Here is a 10,876-nt window from a genome sequence, read left to right on the forward strand (position 1 = left end):
CTCAGGACCCAGTCTATTCACATGCTAATGCAGACAGGCTTGATTCCTTAATCACAATCCAGCTGAAATCCAGGAACAAGGAGATGTAATAGGGAGCCATTTCCTCATACTTATTTCATTTTTTTCTCTCTGTAATTCTCTTACCTTCTCAGTTTTGCCATGAATTGCAAAAAAAAAAAAAGTTGGTCTAAGATGAGCCATTCTTTATTGTAGCACTGGATGGTTAGTGGCAGTGACTCTCCACATCAATTCAGTGGAGGATTTGATTTGTTTCTGTTGATGAGCTCTGTTAATTTCCTCTCCCGCCTCATTAAGCTCTAACTGCCAATTAATGTCTTTTGTTCTCGGTAATGGCTGCCTCCCAAACAGAGCTGCACGCACACACATAGACACAGGCTTACACAACAATAGGAGAAAAGCATCAGTAATACACCCCTATAGACGGGAAGAGAGAGCGAGAGAGGGAGTCGTTGATTAATTTGGAGCTCAGTGGAACAGCAGGTAGACAGGATCTCTCATTAGCTCCTCTCCAAACTTCACCAGCACTCAGACACCACTCGTAGCCCCTCAGGACATGAGGTCATGATCTCCCATGGCAACAGTTGGATGGACTAATAACGCCCTAATTGCGAAACCTAAACAATGACACCATATCTTCACAAGTATGCACACATAGCTACACAGACACACATACAAAACCTTCGGAAATGTCACTATTCCTTGACGTAGTTCAAGGAAGACATCAAACATCCAAAAAAAGAGATGGTTTTGGGTGGTGTAGTTTGTTTATATCTGGAGAACGGTTGTGTGTCACAGCACTCATCTCCACTTGGAGAAATCCTCAACTACGATCCCATTATTAGCAAAGAGTGGCTTTTTTGAAACACGGGGCTCTTAGATTGTTGAGTGCCGGGGAGAACCACGCTTCACCCTTCGGTCCATTAAGAAAGAATGGCTGTTTTCGTTCCGGTCAGGCAATAGAGACAGATACTTTCTGCGAGCACTCCTATAGGGGCTTTTACGGGAAAATATGATTATGCCGTGATTCAGTTTTCAAAGAGATCCATCTGAAAGGTTTTTGAACCTTACATTTTCAAGATGACTTTAATGAACTTTGGTCAGCCCAACTTCTGAAGTACTGAGAACAGTCATCAACTTTTCATTTGAGTCTGAAGAGAGAGTTGGAGAGAAAGAGAGTGAGAGAGAGATCAAAAAAGAGAGAGAGCGGTGGGGGTCATACATTTTCAGAGCATTTTTATGGACCTCAAAGAATGAAGGCAGTAGTGTATGTGCGTGTGTGTTTGTGCAAGTAGACTGTAGAAATCTCATTGGTAACCTTCTCTCATCTAACATATTCCCAAACCATGGTCTCATCACTGTAAGAACACTGTAGTTTTATTATTATTATTATTATTATTATTTGATACCTGTATTTACAATATTGCATATAGCTAGCACCAGCCAAATCATCTATATCTTGAAAATAAAGGTTCCAAAAGGTAGGTTTCATAATGATGCTACATTTTGTACTACTATAAATAACTTTTTGTGCAATGGAAATATTACATGGATGTTAAAGGTTTTTTACCATCAATGGAACCTCAATGGCAATAAAGAACCTTTATTTTTAAACATAACTTGACCAGCTGTTTTAGAAAATTTACTCTGCGTTCAAATATGTCTACTTCCCAACTAGGTGAAAAACAGTATGTGAGATGAGTAGTATGTCTGAATTGCCAACATAGCAAATGTACTCCCAATTTTATATATCATACTACAAACATTCATAATACAGAAGTATGTTTTTACCATTGGATGCACGACATTCAAGTGGATACAAGTTGTACTGGCTACTGAGGTTTTTTCCAAGATGGCCATCAAGTGGACTGATTGGCTTAAAGAGACTTTGTACAGGTAAAGAGTCACAAGTAGCCTCACATATTAATAACCCAATCTATCCTTACCAATATATGCCAACTGAAAAAAAAAGGTAAATCAGATCTGAGACCACGTGTCAAGTACAGTGTCGATGCATCTCCTCACTGGCCTTAATTGATAGTAATGTAGATATTAACAAGGCAGAAGTGAGTGAAGCTTCGACTTCCTGTCACTAAGCAGCTGTTGCTGTGTTTACATTTCAAACTGCTGTATCATTAACCCCCTCCAAAGCACTCCACAGAGAGACTTAATGTGAAAGAGGAAGCTTTAAAACAGAAACAGAACAAGTTAACACCAGTACAGAAGCTTGCATTAGAAATAAAAAAAAGGTTTTAAAGAATGAAAAAAAGAGATGCAGCTGTAAGTGGAAATATGTTAGTGTGTAATGCTTGAAAGAATTAAAAAAGAAAGTCATACAGATTTGGAACAACATGAGGGTGAATCAATGCTAACAATTTTTTTTTTATGGGCAAACTATTCCTTTAAAATATAAGCAAAGTAAAATAGAGATAACATATTCATGAATAAATGAACATATGCTGTACCACATTTAAACTATGAGTCATATTTTACTTTTTGTAAAAGCTTCATGGAGTATCCGAAAATAAAATGATGCTAGCTGCTGAAAGCAAAACGAAACCCGCAACTAAACCATCTCCAGATCCAGCACAAGAATTTTCACATCCAGACACCCTCCTCTCCCGTTCTCTATTCCCACCACTGATCAGTGGATTACACTGATCAAATGAGACAGACAATATGCCCAACATGGTGGCAAAGCAGCCATCCTACTGTGCCAGGGACTGACAAAACCCACTCACTCGCCTCTGCCAACCCAGAGAGGACAAGCAGACAGGGGCTGGCACGGGTCCTGAGCCCTGACCACTGCAGCTTCACGCTCATTATCTCTTCCTGGGATTTCCTGTTAGCACACATGCATGAAACAAAAAGCGCACACTTACATGCTGCTAGCATTAGCAAGAAACTGTTTTGGCTTGCTTACAGAGTGACAGAAAAAGAACAAGAGGCAGAAACATCGATCCCTCACATTTCTGGAAAACACATATAACTGAATATAAAAAAGGGCAATTATTTATATTATACCATAAAATCATTTTTGAAGTATAATAATATTAAACATGTAAAACTGCCTGTATTTAATTTGACATTTGGTTTGCTTTCCACTTCACCAAAATGATCAAAACAGTTCATTTATTCTCCACACAATTCTGTTTATGGTGGGATTAACTGCTGTCATATCAGAACTAAAAAACTCGCACCCATCTGTTTTCCATTCCTCTTCTGATTCTACTTCTGTTTCTCATTATAACATTTAATAAAGCAATTAAACAATGCAATTAAAAAACACAAATATATGGGTAATTAGTTGTTTTGTGGTCCATTAGAAATCGGTGCTTTGTCTCATCCCTTAAATTAGACAGGTAAAACTTTGAATACTTTTGAGAGCACAGAGCATACTATTTCTTTTGTATTTGTGTGTCATAACTCCTAGCTGTGCCTTCTGGTTTTTGTGTTTTAGGACTCTTGTTTTGTAATGTGTTTTCTGTTGTTTTGGTTCCTGTTAATTCCATTAATAAAACTCTCTGCATTCGGATCCTCTTGCCTTCGTCCCCGAGTCTCATCAAACATAACAGTGTGCAGGTATTCATTGAATATTCTTTTTCATTTCAATATGCATATGCACTTAAACTTAAATATTTCATTTGAATATTTTAACTACCAAAAAGGAAAATATTTAGCTATATTGACATTTGGCTTAGCCTGTACTGACTGTACACATACAGTATATTAAAATATACCTATTGTCATACATACAGTCAGACTTTATTTAAAGATTTTAAGGTCCAATTCTCGCTATTAACAAACCATTAACTATGACTTCTGCCTCAATAAACTCCTAATGTGCTGCATATTCATAGTAAGTAAGGTAGGATTAGGGATGTAGAATATGATCATGCAGAAAATGTGCTTTATAAGCACAAATAAACGGTCAGCATGTTAATAGTAGGGATGCTAAAAACAACTAGTTAATAGTGAAAATTTGTCCCTATACTGAAGTGTTCCCATACATACTATACATGTTTGCATAAATCTGAAGTGCTTGATACACAAAAACAAGTTTCCTTTGTAGCCAAATATATGTAAAACAGTAGTACTGAAGATAAGCAATTATCCAAGCATCAAGTCTCCATTTGCATCCTCACCTGACAGAGCAAAAGCTCGACGGCACATCCACAACACAATCAACAATCTCCTTTTCTCCAGTCACTCAGTAAAGAAGTGCACTTCAGCAGATTTTCAGTGATCAGTATTTTCTCCTCCTACCACTCTTTCAACCTTTCTCTTTCATTCCTCCCTCTCCAGTCTCCTTCCTTTCTTGGTGGTAATGCTGTAGGGTAGGGATGGAAAGATGCCATACAATGCAATAGGCAACTCAAGTCAAAGCAATGTGATATTAAATATGTGATTTTAATGATTTGCTTCACTTGTCTTACTATATATTAACTGTCAAAGGGAGGAATGTGGAGGGTCTATAACCTAGAAATGGATATAATTACTTAATGTACACTGTTGGCCATCAACAAGCTAGTCAAATCAGCAGAAGAGGGATGCACCTTTTTTCTCTTTTACAGGATAAAATGACTGAGCCAAAGTCTTTGAGAGGAGGCAAATGATATGTTTGGGAATTCTTTTGTAAAGACTGTGTTTTTCCACCTCCACATCATTGCACATCCCCACCCAAGTTTAAGCCTTTAGGGCTTCCAGCCTCATAAACAATAGCCTCTGTTCCTTTTCATTCCTTTGATCAAGACCCAGTTTGAAAAGCAACACAATTATAAACAATTTACTTAGCTTACTGTAAGGTGCAGGTCATTTAGGTTATACTGGTTGTTTACAGTGTTGTTAGTGAAGCAGAATAATCCATTACTTACTTGTTCACATAGAAACCAGCTTTGCATTATGTTAAATAAAACAAAACGCATTCAACTGCATGTAAACCTGGGAAATGAAAAGTAATACGCAGTCGAGCGTATGAATGGCGTGAAGGTGGAGAGTATTTACTGACAGAAGCAGTTGTGCACCAACCACCAACTGTGTCTCTCTCTCTCTCTCTCACACACACACACACACACACACACACATCACCATCTGCTTCTGTGAGCACTGATAGCCCGACGTGAGAACATATTAGCATTGTGAAATGTGTGTGTAGGTGGGTCAGATCAGTCACGGCAGCGATCAGGGACAGAGGCGGAAAAAAGTACCTCATCAGATTAGAAAGAAAAACGCTTATGGTGTCAAGAGGTATGAATTACATCCAGCCCCATCTGTTCCAATTGTCTCAATGTCATTATCATCAACTCTCTAATTATTCTCATTACGACTGTTTATTTAGAGTCACAGCGTCATTCACAACATACCTTGAGAGGACGACCACTGGCGCCTCGTCGGCACTGAGATTCATCGATCAGTGTTAGCACCAGACAACCAGGTCAGGCTTTACTTGGACTGTTGAGGTTGAGGTCTTCACGAACAACACAGCAACTGAAAATAAGGAAAAGAAGATGCTCATGAATATAAAAACATTGGCTTTTAAGGATTTAATGACATTTCTGAGGCAACGAGGTGACGACCACCCTCAGTGCACCAGTAACCAAAGGAAATCATTAGCAGTAAGAGCTCATTTCAGCTTGAGGAGCTAAAGGAGAACTTCATAATCATGTTAAATTAAAGGTCCTTTAGATTTAATCTTACCCTTTCCAATCTCTTAATTACTTATTTGTCCCAATTATTTGCTTTACTGAGCCCATTAACGGCCCTTTTCACCTCAGAATTAACCAGTAGAAGCCCTAATCATGCCAGTGTGAAGCCCTCTTCATTAGAGCGCGCGCACACACTCACACACACACACTGGGGAACATGTCAGAGGAAGCTCACACTCTTCTGATGAAAACCAGCATTAAAGTCACTTCATGTGGCGTTTCGGAGGAAGAACCCAACTGTGCTGAGATGATCTGTGGCTGTCACACTTTCCTACACAACTCACACACTCATCACAGAATATGAATCATCATCCAATACTTGTGTGATGCATCACTGCATATGTAATGTAATTTATGTGCAAATAAAATATTTCCTCAAACAGTCACCTTCTCAGCATGGTGCGAATCTTTCATATCTGCTGTGAATCATCCTGAGGATGCCTGCTCCACTCGCTCTGCCAAAACAATATATTAACAATTAAAGCAGCGCCGATATATCAGCATTTCTCAACACCCTAAAATGTTGGTACATGACGGACATTTATCATTGTAAGAATGATGATGTGAACTGCATGTGCAATAATAATAAATCATTGGAGAAATATGCGATGACAGCGTAAGCTTTGCTGTGTTAAAAACCGAAGTAAAAAGCAGATCAGTGTCTCAAAAGAGCTTCAAAAACATTGTCCGAATAAGGATTAAGTGAAACCTTCCCAACTTTATCAGTCCATCTGTGCAGAACAGCATGCACTCGGCTCCTGTGGTTATTACATCTGATTTTTGTCAGAGAGATTGGGCACAAAATTGTTCAGGGCAGGCCATTCAAGAAATGGACGGTTTGTTGGCACTGCTGCTGTATGACCTTAGCAGAGAGATTGAGCCATTACACTTTTAATGACCACTGGAGGAAATGTTCCCTTAATCCTGTCTGATTACTAAAGTTATACATTTCCACTTGCAAAAGGTTTATAGTTAATGACCATTATGGACATACCTGATGATTAACTTCATAATCACATCCTGCTGCTGTTTCCCTTTCTGTCCTGTCTGTCAGGGCCCCACAGTGGATTTAACTGTGAGGTACAGTAGCATTTCTACATGATCCAAACAATGAAATGGGCAGAGACAATAAATACATACATACATACAGCAAAATGTATAATCATATTTTTTAAAGTAATTTATTCCTATGAAGGCAAAGCTGAATTTTCAGCAGTTATTATTCCAGTCTTCAGTGTCAAATAATCCTTCAGAAATAATTTTAATATGCAAATGTGCTGCTCAAAAACACTTCTAAAAAAAATTCTCCCTTGGAACACAAAATAATGCACAGCATCAGGAGCAAATCAGCAGTACTGCTTTAAAGTTGGTTAACCCTTCAGTATTTTCAATATATCTGAATCAATAGATCATCAGATTGTCCTGAAAGTTGACAGAGAATCCAATCTAACAAATGAGACAAAATATATACTTTGTCATTTATTTATTGAGAAAAAGATCCAGTGTCTGACACATCTGTCAGTGGCAGAAGTATGTGAATCTTTGCTTTCAGTATCTGCTGTTACCGAGCAATAACGGCAAGTAAATGTTTCTTATAACTGCGGATCAGTCTTGCACAACGGCTTGTAGGACTTTCAGCCCATTCCTGAGGGAGAACCACCTCAACTCTGCAGTGTGGTTGTGTTTTCTGCTTCAGCTCCTTCCACAACATTTCAATTGGATTAAGGTACGGATTTTGACTCAGCCATTCCAAAACATTAACTTTGTTCTTCTTTAACCATTATTTTGTAGAATGACATAGTAATACAATGACCCCAAGCACATGTGACCCTTTTATTCATTAAGAAACAGTTCTTGGACAAATGTTCTAATATTTTAATTTATAATTTGCTGGTATAATTCAGAATTCATTGTTCCATCAACAATGGCAAGCAAAACTGGTAATACTAACCATGATACTAATACCGCTAAGTTTTACAGACAGGATAAGGTTCTTATGCTGGAATGCAGTGCTTTACTTCTCCAAGCATTACGCTTCTGATTTAAACCTATTTTTTTGGCCGCGTCTGTCCACAAAACATTTCTCCAGTATACCTCTGGCTTGTCCACATTATCTTTAGTAAACTGCAGACAGGCAGCAATGATCTTTTTGGAGAGCAGTGTTTTTTTCCTTCACACAATGGTTGTTCCGTGTTCTCTGATGGTGGATTAATGAACATTAACATTAGTTACCCCAGGGTCCATTCATCCTTGTGGACTATCATATGCGGGGAACAATTGTCTTGAATTTCCTCCATTTGTTGGATTTGTGGAGTTCAAACTCTTCAGAGACGGTTTTGTAACTTTTTCCAGCCCGATGAGCAACAACAACCCTTTCCTGAGGTCCTCATAGATCTCCTTAGTTCATGCCATGAATCACTTCCACAAACATGATCAGACTTCTGACAGATCTCTGTTCTTTAAATAAAACAGGGCACACACTGAAACCTAACAGTCATTCCACTGATTGAAAACAGCTCTGAACAGATGGACTCTAATTTCACTTTCAAATTAACTCCTTATCCTAGAGATTCACATACTTTTGCCACTCAGATATGTAATTTTAGATCATTTTCCAGAAAGCGAAGTTTCAGGACTTGTGTGAAAAATTTCAAATGTGGTTTTTCACAATATTACTTACTCAAATAAATGCAGCCCCAATAACAGTTTTCAAAAACATTTACTGACACCTAAAATCTTACCACAAGTGGACTGTTTCCGCTGCAATATTTCAGACTATACAAACGTAACACTCAACACAAAAGGGTAAGTGATGATACTGTCATGTTTAAGCCTTTAAAACACAAAATATTTACCTCAGCCTGCACCTGTAGATGCTGCAAGAGACTCACGAGCATCACACAGACACACCACACTGCCCTCTCAGTGTCTAATCAGATGGATGAAACTAATCTTCTCACACCGACTTCTCCAGTTCAGTAGGAGTCTCCTCAAGAGCCACAGGAAAGATTCCTGAGCACGCTCGTCACGCAGGAGGAGAGAGACGGCAGCGGAGGATGAGTGAGGGTACTGTTTCATCTGGCTCAGTAAGCCTGGACTAATTTGAGGCCTGAGTGGAGAGGGCACTTGTGTGCAGGCCTGATGAAAGCTCTTCAGAGGAGAGAAAAGAGTGGAGGATTGTATCAAATCGCTGGTCGCTCTCATAGAGAAGCCCTTCTCTGTCTCTCTCTCTCTCTCTCTCTCTCTGCAGCGACGCCACTCAACAGGATAGCCCTTTAATCTCCACCTATTCAGCTGCTCCCTTATTAAGAGTGAAACTAGGAAGAGACCAAAAGAAATAGAGAAAAGAAAAACACACCTTGTCTATGTACAGCTTTTTCACATCAGAGCAAAAGAAATGAAAGAGATGAGAGTGAGTGAGAGCCTGCAGGAAAATCAGTATGGTGGGATTTGAAGTGAATCTCTCCCTCTCCTTCATCCTCTCACCACCTTTTCTGAGGAGAATATCAAACTCAGGGCTGCCAGCTAAGGTAGGCTTCAGAGAGACTGAAGGAGAAAACAGAAAGCAACCAAAGGAGAGAAGAAAAGAACTGGCTTCACAAATCCTAAAAGGCACCCCACCAGTGGAGTTTAAACAGAATTCACAGGAACTGAAGTAGCTTTGGGTTTGAGATTCTGAAAGAGCATCTGGACAGGGAGGATAATGCAGACACCTGACTCACCAATTAGGAAGAAAGAGTGGGTCAGTTCATCATCATCTGATGGAGACAATAGAAATCTGCGGAGATTAGTCAAAATCAATAACTCTCATTTGATCTATCTACTGCCATAATGTATAAAGCCAGTAGCTCATTTAACAGGCTGGTACATCATTCAGTCAGTCATCAATCTGCTGCTAACACTCCTTTGCTAACAGGCAGCAAGACCAAGTTCATCATCTAGTCTGGTGTATTTAGACAGGAGCGCCCACAGCAGTAAAGACTGTACTCATGCATGTAAAATCAAGCCTCCTGTGAGAGACCAATAGGTGTAGGAAAGGAGCAACAGAGTCACTAGCACTTCTTTGAAACCGGTGTTGGAAGTGGCATCATGTAGACTCAACTTTCTGATTTGAGGGATCGGAAAGGTGAGGGATCAGCCCAGAACTACAGAGGATGAGCTTGTTAATGATCTTAAGGCAGTTGGGACCACAGTCACCAAGCAAAACATTGGTAACACACTACACCACAATGGACTGAAATCCTGCAGCGCCCACAAGATCCTCCTGCTCAAGAAGGCACACGTATAGACCTGTTTAAAGTGGGCCAAAGAACATATAAAAATGATTCAGAGAAGGCTTGGGAGAAAGTGCTGTGGTCAGATGAGGCCAAAATGTAGCTATTTGGCATTAACTCAACTTGCTTTGTTTGGAGAGAGAGAAAATGATGAATATGACCTCAAGAACACCATCCCTAGAGTCAAGCACAGAGGTGGAAACATTATGCTTTGGGGCTGTTTTTCTGCTAAGGGTTCAAAATCATGTTTTGCTTGGTGATCAAATACTTATTTCATTCACTGAAATGCAAAGCAATTTCTAACCTTTAAATAATGTTTTTTTCTGGATATTTTGGTTGATATTCTGTCTCTATACATTAAAATAAACCTACCATAAAAATTACATACCCTTAATCTCTTTGTAAGTGGGCAAACTTACAAAATCAGCAGGGGATCAAATAACATTTTCCCCACTATAGACGACGTAGCCATGCAACGTTTTAAATAACACATGGGCAAACTTCAACAGCAAAGTTCATGGGCAGAGGAAGTGTGATGGTTCATTTCTCTAGGTAACAGTCATTTTACTTCTAGGGCATCAGAACGCAGGTGAGAGACTGACATTTACTGAAATCACACTCTTAATGAAACCAACTCAAACCACCAAAATAAATCAATTGGCACAAACAAACTTCTTGCCCGATAATCCACTTGAGGTGAGAAAATCAAAAGGGTGTGTTGTGTGTGTCACCCGCTGTGGTTGGGGGACCGCAGGGCATATTTGAGTCAGCTGGGTCTGCGGTTACAACAGATAGCTGAGGCAGCAGAAACTATTATGTCTCTTTTACACACACACACATACGCCGCTTCATGTCTCAACTCTTCAGTCAGCCTTTCAA

The 10,876-nt window shown here is 39.4% G+C and overlaps 1 long non-coding RNA gene across 1 annotated transcript; it reads left to right on the forward strand.

The window, feature by feature from the left end:
- Positions 1–5,123: 5,123 nt before the first annotated feature.
- LOC127961275 (uncharacterized) lies at positions 5,124–6,109 on the forward strand. Its single transcript, XR_008154412.1, has 2 exons — positions 5,124–5,265; positions 5,357–6,109. It is a non-coding gene; the product is annotated as an uncharacterized LOC127961275 (long non-coding RNA).
- The last annotated feature ends 4,767 nt before the right edge of the window (positions 6,110–10,876 follow it).

This window comes from Carassius gibelio, chromosome B7 (assembly GCF_023724105.1).
Source record: "Carassius gibelio isolate Cgi1373 ecotype wild population from Czech Republic chromosome B7, carGib1.2-hapl.c, whole genome shotgun sequence".
Taxonomy (NCBI): Eukaryota; Metazoa; Chordata; class Actinopteri; order Cypriniformes; family Cyprinidae; genus Carassius; species Carassius gibelio.